This window comes from Prinia subflava, chromosome 3 (assembly GCF_021018805.1).
Source record: "Prinia subflava isolate CZ2003 ecotype Zambia chromosome 3, Cam_Psub_1.2, whole genome shotgun sequence".
Lineage (NCBI taxonomy): Eukaryota > Metazoa > Chordata > Aves > Passeriformes > Cisticolidae > Prinia > Prinia subflava.
In genome coordinates this window covers 104,373,955-104,388,331 of record NC_086249.1, presented here as the reverse complement: position 1 = coordinate 104,388,331, position 14,377 = coordinate 104,373,955, and the positions used below count along the sequence as shown (strand labels likewise).

The 14,377-nt window shown below is 48.9% G+C and overlaps 1 protein-coding gene across 7 annotated transcripts in view; it reads left to right on the top strand.

Annotated features, from left to right (window-relative positions):
• The window catches only part of B3GALT5 (beta-1,3-galactosyltransferase 5), a 34,627-nt gene that overhangs the window by 10,696 nt on the left and 9,554 nt on the right, over nucleotides 1–14,377 (top strand). For 2 of the 7 annotated variants that reach the window (XM_063393184.1, XM_063393178.1), the window contains exon 1: nucleotides 7,602–7,789. The exons of 2 other annotated variants lie outside the window; for them this stretch is intronic. The gene's annotated coding sequence lies outside the window, so the exon portion shown is untranslated. Of the gene's footprint in view, nucleotides 1–6,721; nucleotides 7,018–7,601; nucleotides 7,790–7,822; nucleotides 8,236–11,758; nucleotides 14,131–14,377 lie in introns of those variants that run through there. 3 more of the 7 variants (XM_063393180.1, XM_063393181.1, XM_063393182.1) reach the window with 3 other exon arrangements.

The window sequence follows — 14,377 nt, the reverse complement described above, 5'->3', positions numbered from 1 at the left end:
AATAGGGGACCCCCTGCCCTTCCCTTCCCTTCCCTTCCTTCCCTTCCCTTCCTTCCCGTCCCTCCCTTCCTTCCCTTCCCTTCCCTTCCCTTCCTTCCCAACCCTTCCCTTCCCTCCCTTCCCTATCCTTCCCTTCCCTATCCCTTCCCTTCCCAAACCTCCCAAACCTTCCCTTCCCAACTTCCCAAACCTTCCCTTCCCAAACCTTCCCCAACTCCTTCCTTCCCAAACCTTCCCTTCACCTTCCCAAACCTTCCCAAACCTTCCCAAACCTTCCCAAACCTTCCCATCTCCCAAACCTTCCCGAACCTTCCCCAACCCTTCCCTTCCCTTCCCTTCCCTTCCTTCCCTTCCCTTCCCTTCCTTCCCTACCCTTCCCTTCCCTTCCCTTCCCTTCCCTTCCTTCCCTTCCCTTCCCTTCCCCTTCCTTCCCTTCCCTTCACCTCCCTCCCTTCCCTTCCCTTCCCTTCCCTTCCCTTCCCTTCCCAAACCTTCCCTATCCCAAACCTTCCTTCCCAAACCTTCCCAAACCTTCCCTTCCCTTCCTTCCAAACCCTTCCCTTCCCAAACCTTCCCTTCCCAAACCTTCCCTTCCCAAACTTCCCTTCCAAACCTTCCCTTCCCAAACCTTCCCTTCCCAAACCTTCCCTTCCCAAACCTTCCCTTCCCTTCCCAAACCTTCCCTTCCCAAACCTTCCCTTCCCCAAACCTTCCCTTCCCAAACCTTCCCTCCCAAACCTTCCCAAACCTTCCCTTCCCTTCCCAAACCTTCCCAACCTTCCCAAACCTTCCCAAACCTTCCTTCCCTTCCCTTCCCAAACCTTCCCTTCCCAAACCTTCCCTTCCCTTCCCAACCTTCCCTTCCCAAACCTTCCCTTCCCAAACCTTCCCTTCCCAACCATCCTTCCCAAACCTTCCCTTCCCAAACCTTCCCTTCCCAAACCTTCCCTCCCTTCCAAACCTTCCCTTCCCAAACCTTCCCTTCCCAAACCTTCCCTTCCCAAACCTTCCCTTCCCCAAACCTTCCCAACCTCCCTTCCCTTCCCTTCCCAAACCTTCCCAAAACCTTCCCAAACCTTCCCAAACCTTCCCTTCCCTTCCCTTCCCAAACCTTCCTTCCCAAACCTTCCCTTCCCAAACCTTCCTTCCCAAACCTTCCCTTCCCAAACCTCCCTTCCCAAACCTTCCCTAACCTTCCCTAACCTTCCCTAACCTTCCCTAACCTTCCCTAACCTTCCCTTCCCTAACCTTCCCTTCCCTAACCTTCCCTAACCTTCCCTAACCTTCCCTTCCCTAACCTTCCCTTCCCTAACCTTCCCTAACCTTCCCTAACCTCCCTAACCTTCCCTAACCTCCCTAACCTTCCCTTCCTAACCTTCCCTAACCTTCCCTAACCTTCCCTAACCTTCCCTAACCTTCCCTAACCTTCCCTTCCCTAACCTTCCCTTCCCTAACCTTCCCTTCCCTTCCCTTCCCTTCCCTTCCCTTCCCTTCCCTTCCCTTCCCTTCCAAACCTTCCCTTCCTTCCCTTCCCTTCCCTTCCCTTCCCTTCCCTTCCCTCTTCCCTTCCCTTCCCTTCCCTTCCCTTCCCTTCCCTTCCCTTCCCTTCCCTTCCCTTCCCTTCCCTTCCTTCCCTTCCCTTCCCTTCCCTTCCTTCCTCCCTTCCCTTCCCTTCCCTTCCCATTTCCATTTCCATTTCCATTTCCATTTCCCCCTCCCCCTCCCCTCCCCTTCCCCTTCCCTTCCCCTTCCCCTTCCCCTTCCCCTTCCCCTTCCCCCCTTTCCCCTTCCCATCTTTTTTTTTTTCTTGGAATTGAGCAGACAGGGCAGAAAACCCCACAAACCCATGGAAAGCCTTCACAAACTTCCACTTCATTGTGCAGTGGTCAGGGACCAAAAAAAAAATCTGCTTTTCTTATTCCTTCAAGGCAGAAGCCCTGGAGGTGTGATTTGATTACCGTCATTGCCAAAGGGCAGTGCCCTGTGCCTGCTGGGAGAGAGGGCACTTCTGGGGGGCTCAGGGGTCATTTCTGGGGGGCTCAGGGGTCACTGCTGCCCAGGGCACACATGGACACCCTCAGCTGTGTCCCGTCCCTCCAGAGAGTTTCTCACAGCTAAATCACAGACTCACAGAATCACTGGGTTGGGAGAGACCTCCAAGACCATCGAGTCCAACCCAGCCCTAAAATCTCAACTAAACCATGGCACCAGTGCCACATCCACTCTTCCTTAAACACATCCAGGGATGGTGACTCCGGCACCTCCCAGGCAGACCATTCCAAAGGCTCCTTCCAGGAGAGCTCCAAACACCACAGCTACTGAGGGGAGGTTGTGCTGCACTTTCCTGGTGGCCCCAGCATTTCATAACCTGCAGCACTAGCTAAAACAAGCCACGTGCCTTGGTTAAAGCCTAAATGGCTCCAAGCCTAATCCCCCTAATGCAAAAGGAGGGATGTGGGAAGGTCTGGGGGCACTTGAGAGCACCAGGGCCACACTTTCATCCCGGGTGCTCTGCCAGGTGCTGGCCTTGTGCTCAAGGCAGGCGTGGAAGTGAAGGGAAGAGTTCTTGGGGCTTGGGAAGGCAGAGCAGGACACAGGATGGGATCAGCTGAGATGGCTCAGCCTGGCCAGGGGGGATGAGGAGGAGCTGCCTGCTCTATGTAGGTCACGGCTGAGGCCAAACCTCTGAGCCCTGGCCAGCGTGAAGCCAGAGGGGATGAGGGTGAGGATGGGCTGAAAGCCACAGTGCCCTGGCTGCCAGCCCCGAGGGCAGGGAGAGCTGAAAGCCACGCAGAGCCAGGGTTCACCCTGCTCTTTGAGGGGGTGAGATGGCTCTGGCATCCTCAGGAAGGATCTTGGGAATCAGGAATTGCTCCCTGGCAGGGCGGGCAGGCCCTGGCACAGGGTGCCCAGAGCAGCTGTGGCTGCCCCTGCATCCCTGGCAGTGCCCAAGGCCAGGTTGGACCCTGGGGCTGGAGCAGCCTGGGACAGTGGGAGGTGTCCCTGCCACGGCAGGGGTGGCACTGGGTGATTTTTAAGGTCCCTTCCAACCCAACCCATTCTGGGATTCTATGACCTTACCAAAGCACCCAAATATCCTAAAGGCAGGTGCCAAGGGGATGGGGCCAGACTTTTCAGTGGTGCCCAGCAGCAGGACAAGGCAAAAACTGCAACACAGGAGATTTCATCTGAATATGAAAGAAAACTTTCCTGTAGTGGTGACAAAGCGCTGGAAGAGGCTGCCCAGAGAGGCTGAGGAGCCTCCTTCTCTGGAGATACTCAAAACCTGCCTGGACATGATTCTGTCAGCAGGAAAAACCTTTCTGTGCTCTGAGGGATCAAAGTAGGACAGGAGGCAGCCCCAGGAGCATTGATGAGCATAGGAGCCAGCTGTGGGGATAGCACACAACGCTGGCTACCCACTTAACTGCTGATGCTGACAGGAATTTAGGCCTTGTTTGCACAAGTTGCAGTAGAATTTTACATATTTTGATGTAATTAAGTGAGCACTGTTCCAAACCCCCCTCATGGCAGAGGTGCTGTTATAAAATCAGTGAATTAAATCATGCATAGTGAGGAACCTGGTGTGTCTTGTCTACAAGGAAAGTGCCTGCACTGGCTGCCAAGGCTGTGGGTTTAGAACCACAGAATCACAGAATGGTTTGTGTTGGAGGGGACCTTAAAATTCATCTCATTCCACCCCCTGCCATGGGCACCTTCCACTATCCCAGGTTGCTCCAAGTCCCATCCAACCTGGCCTTGGACACTTCCAGACATTGGGCAGCCACAGCTCATCAGTTTTACATCAGTAGAATTATAATCCTGTAAACCTGAGGGTAGAAACCATTTTGCTGCCTTACAAGTAGGTTTCAGTGGAAACAATTTTCCTCGTATTAGATTGATCTGTGCTGCTGTTGTGTCTTTCTAACATAAACTGTGCCCATTGAAGGGCTGAGGCTGTTATTTCAACAAAACTCCTTCTCCTGACTGAAATAAATCTGTGGATTTCTGTAGAGAAATCTAGAAAAAGCTCCCCATGAAAACTGGGTTTGATTTTGCATTAGAGTGAACATCCTTAAAGCTTCCAGTGCAGTCAGGCAGTGAAGCCATCAAAACATCCCATTCCTACTCCAAGAGGCAGAGTGTAAATCAGTGACCCTCTTCAAGAGCTGCTGTGCCTGCCCCCACAGCTGCCTTGTCAGCTCAGAGAAACCCAAGGACACGGCTCCTACACACATTTTTCATGGTGGTGAAAAAGCAAAACGTAGCAAACCTCAACCCCGGCCAAACAATGGCATCTCTTGGTGGGTGTTTGCAGCCTGACCTTATCCCTGCCTGCCTTATGCCCTGAGAAACTCAGCTGTGAAAATACTGACTGCCACTTAGCCAGGACATGTCCACCCAGAGTTGTCAGAGGAGGTGACAACACAGAGCCACCGATGCCACCAGGGGCTCAGGCTGCTGGTTCTCTGCTTGAAGAATGGATGGGAGTGCTGGAGGGCTGAGCTTGGGGCTGAGTCTGGCTTGGAAGGCAGAAACACACCTTGGTTCAAGCAGAATTTTATGTCATATGAGGAGGGGATTATAGGGTTTCTTAGCCTGGAGAAAAGAGGCTCAGAGGGGACCTTGTTACTCCCTGACAGGAGGCCAGGGGGCCTCTGCTCCCAAGTGACAGGACAAGGGGGAATAGCCTCAAGTTTTGCCAGGGGAGGGTCAGGTTGGACATCAGGAAGAATTTAATCACTGAAGAGGTGATTAGACCTTGGCAGGGGCTGCCCAGGGAGCTTTGGGGTGCCCATCCCTGGAGGTGTCACCTGGAGGTGGCACAGAGTGCTCTGGGGACAAGGTGGGGACTGGGCACAGATGGGACTCCCTGGGCTGGGAGGGCTTTTCCAACTTTAATGATTCCATGAATATCCTGCTCCATGGGCTCCACCTCATCCTCATCCTCTAAACAGCAGCCACACTGCACACTTTTTTTTTTTTTTAATTTTAATTTGATCTGGCCTCTTTTGATGACTAAGGGAACAGGAAGATTACAGTTTAAGTACATAATTTTCATTTGATGTGACAGGTTAAAGCTACGTACATTTAGAGCAGGCTTAGATTATTTTAGTTCAACTGCAACACTGATTTAGGCCCTGACTCACTCTTTGAGGCCTGACTTGGTGGAGATGCATGTTGGCTTTAAATTTACTGCTGGTGAAATGCAGGCACATGTGTGCATTACTCTGCTGAAATGCTGGGGTAGGGGTGGACTCACAGCAAACACAGTCCTGGATCAGAGGAACAGAGTAGATTGTGCTTGTTGGGTGATTTTTTTTTACCCAGCATGAAGAGTTGATATTCCAGAGTTTCTTTTCCATCCCCTGGTGCCCGTCCCAGACACTGGGCTGTGTGATCTGCCCGTGCAGTGAGTGCTTTGCCCTGGAGCCTCCCTGGCTTTGCTGACAGCCGGGTAGCCTAAACCCCACGGAGAAGCAAATTGCTAAAATTCACAGAGCAGGCTGGGAGCAGTGACCTGGAGCTGCCTGGCCTGGCTGGAGGGAGTGGAAACTGCTTTGTATGGAGTGGAAATGCATTCTCCCCCTCTACACTGCCCCTGTGAGCCCCCACCTGCAGGGCTGCATCCAGCTCTGGGTGCCCAGCATGAGGAAGATGTGGAGCTGCTGGAATGAGCACAGAGCAGGGACACGAGGATGAGGGGCTGGAGAAGAGAAAGGCTGAGAGAGCTGGGCTTGTCCAGCCTGGAGAGGAGGAGGCTTCAGGGAGACCTTTGAGCCCCTCTCTGTTAATGTGTTACAGGACAGCTGGAGAGCAGCTTTTCACAAGGGCTTGGAGGGACAGGACAAGGGGAAATGGCCTTGAGCTGAAGGAGGGCAGGGTTAGGATAGATATGAGAAAGAAATTGTTCCCTGGGAGGGTGAGGAGACCCTGGCACAGAGCAGCTGTGGCTGTCCCTGCATCCCTGGCAGTGCCCAAGGCCAGGTTGGACACCGGGGCTTGGAGCAGCCTGGGACAGTGGGAGGTGTCCCTGCCATGGCACTGGATGAGCTTTAAGGTCTTTTCCAACCCAGCCCATTCTGTGATTCCATGATTCTCCTTTTAGGGCTTTTAGTGAGCAGTGTGATGCTCAGCAGTGATGTGGGCAGAGGTTGAGACCCCAGCTCCAACACTGTTTTCCTGTTTTCCCTGGGAAAATGCCCCATTTCCAGGTGGAGGGTGGATAATTTCTGTGTGTTCAGTAGCTGTCGGACTTTGTAGGTCAGACTGTGACAAAGGAAGTGTTAGCACTTTCCCAAAACTAAAGGCAAAGTTTTTTTAGGAACTTGAGTACAAAGGAGAGAGTCATTCACACAGAGAGAGGCACAGGCATTCTTGGGTGCCTTAGCTAATGCTTCCTCATTACAGGAAACTAAAGCTACTTGGGAGTGGGGTTTTTTTGAATAATTAAAAAAAGAAAAAGCTTTTGGGGCAGTCCTTCCCGCAGCAAATTTGGAAGTGGATCTGGACCTCTCTTCTCGCTTGTATTTCTCCTTCAAAGTGCGACGTTTTGTTGAGCAAACAGCGTTTTGTGTGTCTCCTTAACTACATCTCTCCATCTCCAGCCTTGGAGTGGAGGGGGAGGAGAAAAGGAGCTGCCAGCAGCTCGCAGTGATTGATTTGTCTCGTGTTTTCTTGTGCTGCGCTCTAACAACCTGTTAAAAAAAAAAAAAAAAAAAAAAAAAGACAATGACAAATCAAAGCGAATATTTTCTCACTAGAAATTCCAAGTGCCCTGGATCGTCCCTGGGTGTTTCGCTATTAAATGTGCGGTTTTATCCACAACGTTTGTCCGGGAGTTTTTGTTGGATTTTTGGGGTTTTTTTTTTTTTCTTTTTTCTTTTTTTTTTTCTTTTCCTGCCGGAGCTTGCAGCGTTCAGAAGAGAATGTCTTTCCCCCGGAGCCATTTGCTTCAATAATTGTTGCGGTGAGAAGCTGTCGCTGGCTGCGGTCACCAGGGGACAGTTCACACAGGTAAAGGCGCCGCAGCTCTCCACGTGCTCCAAGAGCTGGAGGTGGCCCTGGGCAGGGTCCGGGTGTCCCTCCCGGACCCTTCCTTGGGGCTGAGCGCTGTCCTGAGCCCGGACAGCCCCGGGGCCAGGCGGGCACGGCGCTCCGGGGAACGGGGCGCTCAGGGATGCTGTCCCCACCCGGCGGCACAGGGTGAGCTTTGCTCCCCTTTCTCTCCCCTTTTCCCCGGGGTGTCATTCCCCATCAGGAAGAAAAAAAATAACCCACCCGAGGGTTTTTTGAGGTACTCCCTGCCTCAGCGCGGGATTTCAGGCACACGGGGCTGTGTTTTTGGCTAAAAGGGAGCGCCCAGCCGAACTTTCCCAGCACCAGGAGCGCCTGGCGCTGCTCTGACACGATTTCCAGCTGCCGCTCCCGGCAGGCGCTGTCTCCCCTCCCCTCCCCTCCCAAATCCCCCCAAATAAACCCATTTCCAGCCAGCTCCTGACCTGCCCTTCCCTGCGGACGGAGCCGCGGCGGTGCGCTGGGTCTGTCACCCACGGGGGAGAGGGAGGGAGGGAGGGACGGGGAGGGAGGGAGAGGGGGAGGAGGGAGGCAGGGAAGAGGCAGGCAGGGAGTTCAGGTTACCGCTGCCGCATCGCCGCCTCCCTTCGCCCGTGGCTCCCGGGATGAGCCCCCGGGCAGCGGCGATCCCGCGGGAAGCGCCGCCCGCCGCCGGGGGATGCTCCGGGGGCTCCCGGCGGGAGGAGCCGCCTCTCCCCTCGGCCAGCCCCAGGTAGGACCGGCAGCAGGGACTCCTCCAGCCCCCGCGTCTCCCACTTTGCCAAACTCTCCCTTGGCCGCGGTGGGTGGGGAGAGGGAGGGGAGGAGGCTGCAGGTGCGACCCTGCTTGGACCCCGGGGTCAGAATCCGCATCTCCCCACCCGGGATGTCCCCATCAGCGTGTGACCCCACGGTGGGCTCCGGACTGCGGTGTCCGTCCCCTGGCACCCCTATCGTGGTGATCGCCGCCAGGGCGGACTGATTTGGGGGTGAAAACGTGGTGAGGAGTAACCTCGCTTGCCAGATTTCACGGGTGTTTCACACTGGGGAACATTTTGGCAGCCCCACATAAAGACCAGGATCAGTCAGGACAAAGCCAGGGCAGCGTTCTCCTCGCTGTCCTGCTGGGAGCTTGGATAAAATGACGAAAAAAATAAAAAGAAGATCCACGAGGAACAGGTAAGTAATTAAAAAAGCGGCCGCTGGACCTGATCCCACAGACATTTCTGTGTATGATCAGCACTTTTAAAGCCAAGTAGTTATTGACAAAGGGTTTGTCAGCATGAGGGCCCCACGGTTGGATTTGTGTTCCTTTGCCCAGGAGGAATTTTCCTCCCAAAGTACCAGACTTGATGCTTTAACAGGCGCATGAATGCAAAGACTTAGTTCAACTGTTAGAGGATTATAAAGTTCCATTTATTTATTCCATTTATGAAATCATTTTGGACTTTATATGACCATGCCAAGAGGCAGCATGAAACAAAAGGGTGAAGCAGGTTCACCTGCTCCAAGTGCTCCTCCAGCTTAAAATAGGGGAAAAAACCCATCTGCAAGGTAACATCCTGATGGGTGCTCATCCTACAGTGAAATTATCAGGACTGAGCAGCAGTTGAAGATTTAGGAGTGATACTGGAATATCTTTACTGCCAATTTTTCCCATTTTGAATTTTCTGGGTTTTTGTACAACCTGCATAATTATCACTTCAGTGCTATTTTACTTCTTCTTTCATGTATCTTGAGGCTGTTTCCAAGGGAGAAGAGCAAGATCTTCATTCTATCTGAAATACCATTTTCCATTTTATTTCTCTTTTGCATTAAAATGAGGAACAACAAGCAGTATTGCCTGTGAATGAGGCTGCAATGAACAATTTGGTTTGGGGGCACGGAATTTTTGAAGAATGGTGCTTCTATAACTCAGAGAACTGGACTTTTGGAGTCCTGGCAGTGGCAACAAGAGCCTAAGGAAGAAATTTCCTCCTAGCTTTGTTTATGAAAATATGAGATGGATTTTATTCCTGTTCAGCACAATGAAGCACACGGGTTTATACAGGGTCAGGTTGCTCTGATTCGTCCCACTGTGGACAGTTGCTTATCTGTGCTGAGATCTGGAGTTTGGAATAGAGCAAGGAGGGTAAAATTGCTGATTCATGAGGCCATTCTGAAATAAGTTAAACGTGCCTGTTAGCATCAGTGATAAAAGGAGCATGGGGCTATTGTAGGAACAGAGGGAGCATTAGAAGAAGAGTTTATTAGCATTGGAGAGAAATCTAGAGAGGGATGGTTGATACTCAGCAGGTGAAGGGAGGACAGAGACAGGAGGAGAAGGCTTTTAGGCTGAACATTTGGGAAAAAATAACACCAAGATGAGAGAAGAGGGAGTGCCCCAGGGCACTGCTCTTTTCCCTGCCTGTGAGAGAGGATGCCCTTGGCTGGCTGCCTGCCAGCTGTGTTCGCATCACTGGTGCCAGTGGATTGAGTCAAAAGTGTCCAAACATGCTCCTAAAAAGGACACAAAGCACCTGCAGTGGGGGTTGGATGGCACTGGGTGTCCTGTACAGTGTCCCTGCATTGATGGCCCGAGCTCTGCAACAGGACTCCTCCAGCCCCCCCTGCAGCATCCTTCTCCATGCTGGGAAAAGGATCTGGCCTTACTAAACACCCAAAGTGAACATTTTTGTGGGTGTTTAAGGGCCAGGATTCATTCAGAGAGTTTTGCAGGTGGCTTGGAAAAGCAAGCTGATTTTTAAAATAGAAGCAAGCTTCCTTAGCTTGGCTAAAGTCCCTGGGAATATATTTCTTTTTGACTCCTCAGTTGCAGCACTTATTTCCTGTGACATTACCAGAGCAGCGACACCTCCTGCCAAACTGTTGTGGTTTGAGTCACTCCAAGACACAAACTTTTTGCTAGTTTTGAAAGCAAAATTGCATTTTGGTGTAAGGATGCTTTTTTGGCTTTTCAAGACAGATGTTAGGAGCAAGTGCTCGTGGTTGGGTGGAAGGTGCGTTAAGAGCTCATGGCTCTTAATTTTTTTTTAATAAGGAGGAAGATGCATCCTTTGGTTCAAGAGATTTCTGTGCCACAAAGGGCTTCCCTCTTGCCATGATCTTGATTCTCCTTTAGGCATCTAGATAGGGCCAGAAGCAGAACCCAAGGACACCTGGTCTGGGCCATTGTAACCAATTTAATAATGGAAATTTCCACACCCAAGGTGACACTTCTGTATCTGAGCTGGGAACAGTTTTCTGAGTGGATGAGGCCCACAAATGTTTGTTCTTTCCCTGTAAAAATAACGATGCAGCCATTAAATGGATGAACCTTGCCTGCAAAGCTCCCCCTGTGCCTGTGCTCTGCCTCTGGGAGAGTGTTTAAGTTGTGTTTATACAATCTGCTGGGACTGTGGTTAGCCACCAGTAAATTGACACAAAAAATATGATCCAGAGGAGGAAATGGTGCAAATTTGCCTTTCAGGGAGTGAGGGTGAGGAGTTACTGTGGTCAGGTGGCTCTTCTGAAATTACCTCATAGCACGAAGGGGCAAGGAAACTTGAAGGGACTCTTGCTCAAGTACTGAATTTTAACCAATTTATAATTTAGAGTTTTTCCTTTTTTTTTTTTTTTTATGATGATTTTTCTTTGAATGCTGTGAAAAATGTTTCTCTGCTTATTATAGCTATGTCTGTGTTTGGGGCATGTTGGCCATGCCCTTGAGAATACAGTTGTATGCATATATCTGTATATATGTCTATGGTATTTCATTTGGCTTACATTAATCTAGAATTTCATGTCTCACTCTAATGTTTTCTTTCCCTAGAAAATTCATAACTTCACTTGTTTTTACTCTACATCTTTTTTTCTTTTAATTGTTCTTAATTCCCTCCTTATTAAACCCCAAAGTGGTAAATAAAAACCAGCCCAACCTTTTACAAAGCAAATTCAATCTGCTGTTGGAGTCACAGGGTCAATCAGCTAAATGGGTATTAGCAACATAATGACAGAGCATAAGAAGGATTTGCAAATCCAGAACAGTAATGCTCCTTTTCTATCTCTTGTCTAATTGATGGCTTAGGGACTCCTGCCCTGTGTCTGTGACAGAATCACTGCCTGGCCATAAAACATTGTGGCCTTTCTGGAGAACCAGAGGCTCATTTTAAACATGGAAAGCTTAAAACAAAACCCAAGTCTCAGACCCTTTTTTAAATTTTTTTTTCCCATGAAGATCCCATCACAGAAGGCCTGGGAGGAACTGGGAAAGCAAATCCCCTCCCACCAGAGCAGCACTGCAGAAAAAAAACGAGAGAAAAACCAAAGAGATAAAAATAATCAAAACAAGAACCACAGCAAAACAAGGAAACAAAACCCAAACCCAACCAAACAAAACCAAAAACCCCCCAAAAAAACCCAAAAACAAACCCCCAAAAAACCCCCCAAAAACCCCACAAAAAAACCCAAAAAAACCCCACAAAAAAACCCCACAAAAAACCCCCCAAAACCCCAAAAACCAAAAAAACCCACAAAAAACAAACCAACCAACTAACCAACCAAAAAAAAAGGCCAACCAAAAAAAAACCAAACAAAAAAACCCAAACAAAAACCCCACAAACCCTCCAAAAAACCCAAAACAAAACATCAACAACCACAAAAGAAACAAAAAAAAAACACAAAAAAACAAAAAAAAAACCAAACAAACAAACAAAAAAAAACAAAAACAAAAACAAAAAAAAAAAAAAAAAAAAAAAAAAAAAAAAAAAAAGAGAGAGAGAGATGATCTGGCCATAAATAATGAGCCCAGCAACTCAGTACTGAGGTGATAAAAACTGATGTGTGTGGAGAAGAGGAGCAGTGCCTTGCTCTGTCTTGCTGGTGGACTGACAAGGGGACACCACCCTGAGAGCAGAGGCTGGTGAGAGGGATTTCAGAGGGAAAAAGGCTCAGTAAGGGCAGCACAAAATGTTTTCCCCTTGTCCTACACTTATTTTGAGTTTCCACCCAGTCTGGGTGAGCACACTGTCAATACACCAAGCTGGTGACCCAGGCCCTGCTGAGCCTATTCCATCACCAGAAATGTCATTTTGGAGAGCTCCAGACTGGCCCCTGCTCCTCTGAAAGGCTTGCACTGAGGGGAAAACTAAATGTTTCCCGCTGCTCTTGACATTTTCTTATTATCTGTGTGTGCTTAATCCTTCTCTGTGTCCTGCTGAGCTTATGAAAAAGCAATTTAGGGGCTTTATTCCAAGGAAAATCAGGAGTTAGCAGCTTTTGCTAGTCCTTATACCAGGGCATATGTTACGTGCAGTGGTTGGGAAAGGAAAATGGGAATAATGCTTGACTTGAACTGTGCAGGGTTTGAGGTTGGGGCTCCTGGTCACACTCCTGTGATAAACGCCAATAACTCACTTCTTGAAATTTATGAAAATTTAATAAAGAATAAAAATTGGTTACAAAAAAAGTTAATACAATAATAAAAGTTTAAAAAGTTTTCAGAGACAGGACAAATAATGAGACAATAAGAGCAAAGAAGGTAGCCCGGGTCTACCGTCCCCCCTCCCTCTCAGACAAAGGCTGTGAAGGAGAAGGGCCTCCTTCGGGAGGAATGCCCCCTTTTTGAAGACCAAAATTTCAAAATTATGCAATCTTTATCTTAAGACAGACCCGTTTGCCCAGAGTCCCCCTTCTAATCCTGGGCGTCCAGGAGTTGGGCTTGACCAGGTGGTTCGTGTGGATTCAGTCTGGGTTGACCAGGTGGCTTCTGTGGATGCAGGGAGATATGCCTCTTGTCTTCTGAAAGTCCTAAGGGTGGGTTCTCTTCTTCTTGTTGTAACTGTTATCTCTGTTGAGAAACACCTCTGGGCCTCTCCCTTTTTTTTTTTTTTTTTTTTTCTTTTTTTTTTTTTCTTTTTTCTTTTTTTTTTCTCCTTCTTGAGCTAAAGAAAATATCTTACACACAATTCTTTTATTACTAAAACTTAATGCTAAAAATTACATTTACTATATTATTCAAATGTCAATACAGTATAACTTTTCTACCTAGCATTATTGTATATAGTAAATATCTGCATAGAGCCACACACACAACAAGCCTTTTTCACACTCCTAAGTCATGCCTGTGATTTTGGGGCTGCAGCTGAGTCATCTCACAGAGCAGGGACTCTTGCAGCTGGTCCCAAAGCACTTTGGGTTTGGGTTTTTCCATGGCTGATGTGTGTGACCTCGGTGTGAAACATCACCAACCCTCCTCTGAACCCGACTGGAGCTTTGCCCCAGAAAAGTGAAGAGAATTGTACTTCTTGAAATTGATATTTGTAACCTGCTCCTCAGGGGGACTCCAGACCTACTTCCCTGTCTCTGCCTCAGGCCAGGCTGCTTTCCCTGAACTATATGGCACAAAGCCCTGATCTCTGGTGCTGTTCAGATAATTACGCTCATTAACAGACCTGAAGGAGATGTCAGGTTAATTTTGATGCAGTAATTAGGCTTTGGCACAGGAGCTACCATGCCTTGATCTCTGGGGAGCACAAAGGAGCTCCAGCAGGGTCAGTGGTGTGAAAAGAGAGACCCTAAAACCAACCTGCTGCCCATGGCAGGACCTGGCAGGGAGTTTGTGCCACTGGTGGAAATAGGGACTTGTTGTGTCCCTATAAACCCTAAAATAAAGGGTGCTGTGGTTTGGGGTTCAGATTCAGACCTTGGCCACCTTTTTCACAGGGTGATAAATGATAAATAACACAGAGAACAGACATTTTCAGCTCCCCTGAAGCTGCTGCATAGAGCTTAAAGACTAACTGGGGGAAAAAAAGAGTAAAACAATGTCAAGGCGTGCCCAGAGGATGATAAACGTGTCTGGGAGCAGTGGAGAAACAGATAAAGAGGCCTCCAGCGGGTTTTTGGCAAATTATGTAAAAAGAAGCAACAGAAAGAAAGTTAGAAATGTTTATTCCCGCCAATTTTGGTGTCAATTCTGCTGAACCTGCACGGGAGAGCTGCCTGGTGTCCCCTGAGGCTCCAGGATTTTTTGTGCTGGCACCAGAACTTTCCTGGAGAAAATCACAGATTCCTCCAGATTAATTTGGGACACAGGTAGGATCCCACTGTGACATTAAGGCATTCTCTTGAGTTTCGGAATCCTGTCCACATAAGACACCTGAAAATTGGTATTTTGGAGTTGGGTATTTTAGAATTTAATGTCTTGAGGTTGGGTTACTTTCTTATTTTGAAGCTTGATGTTCTGGTATTTTGAAGCAGAATTATTTTAGCATTTTGGAATTTGTTATTCTAATATTTTGAAGCTGGGTTACTTTGGTATTTTGGGACTTAGTATTTTAAT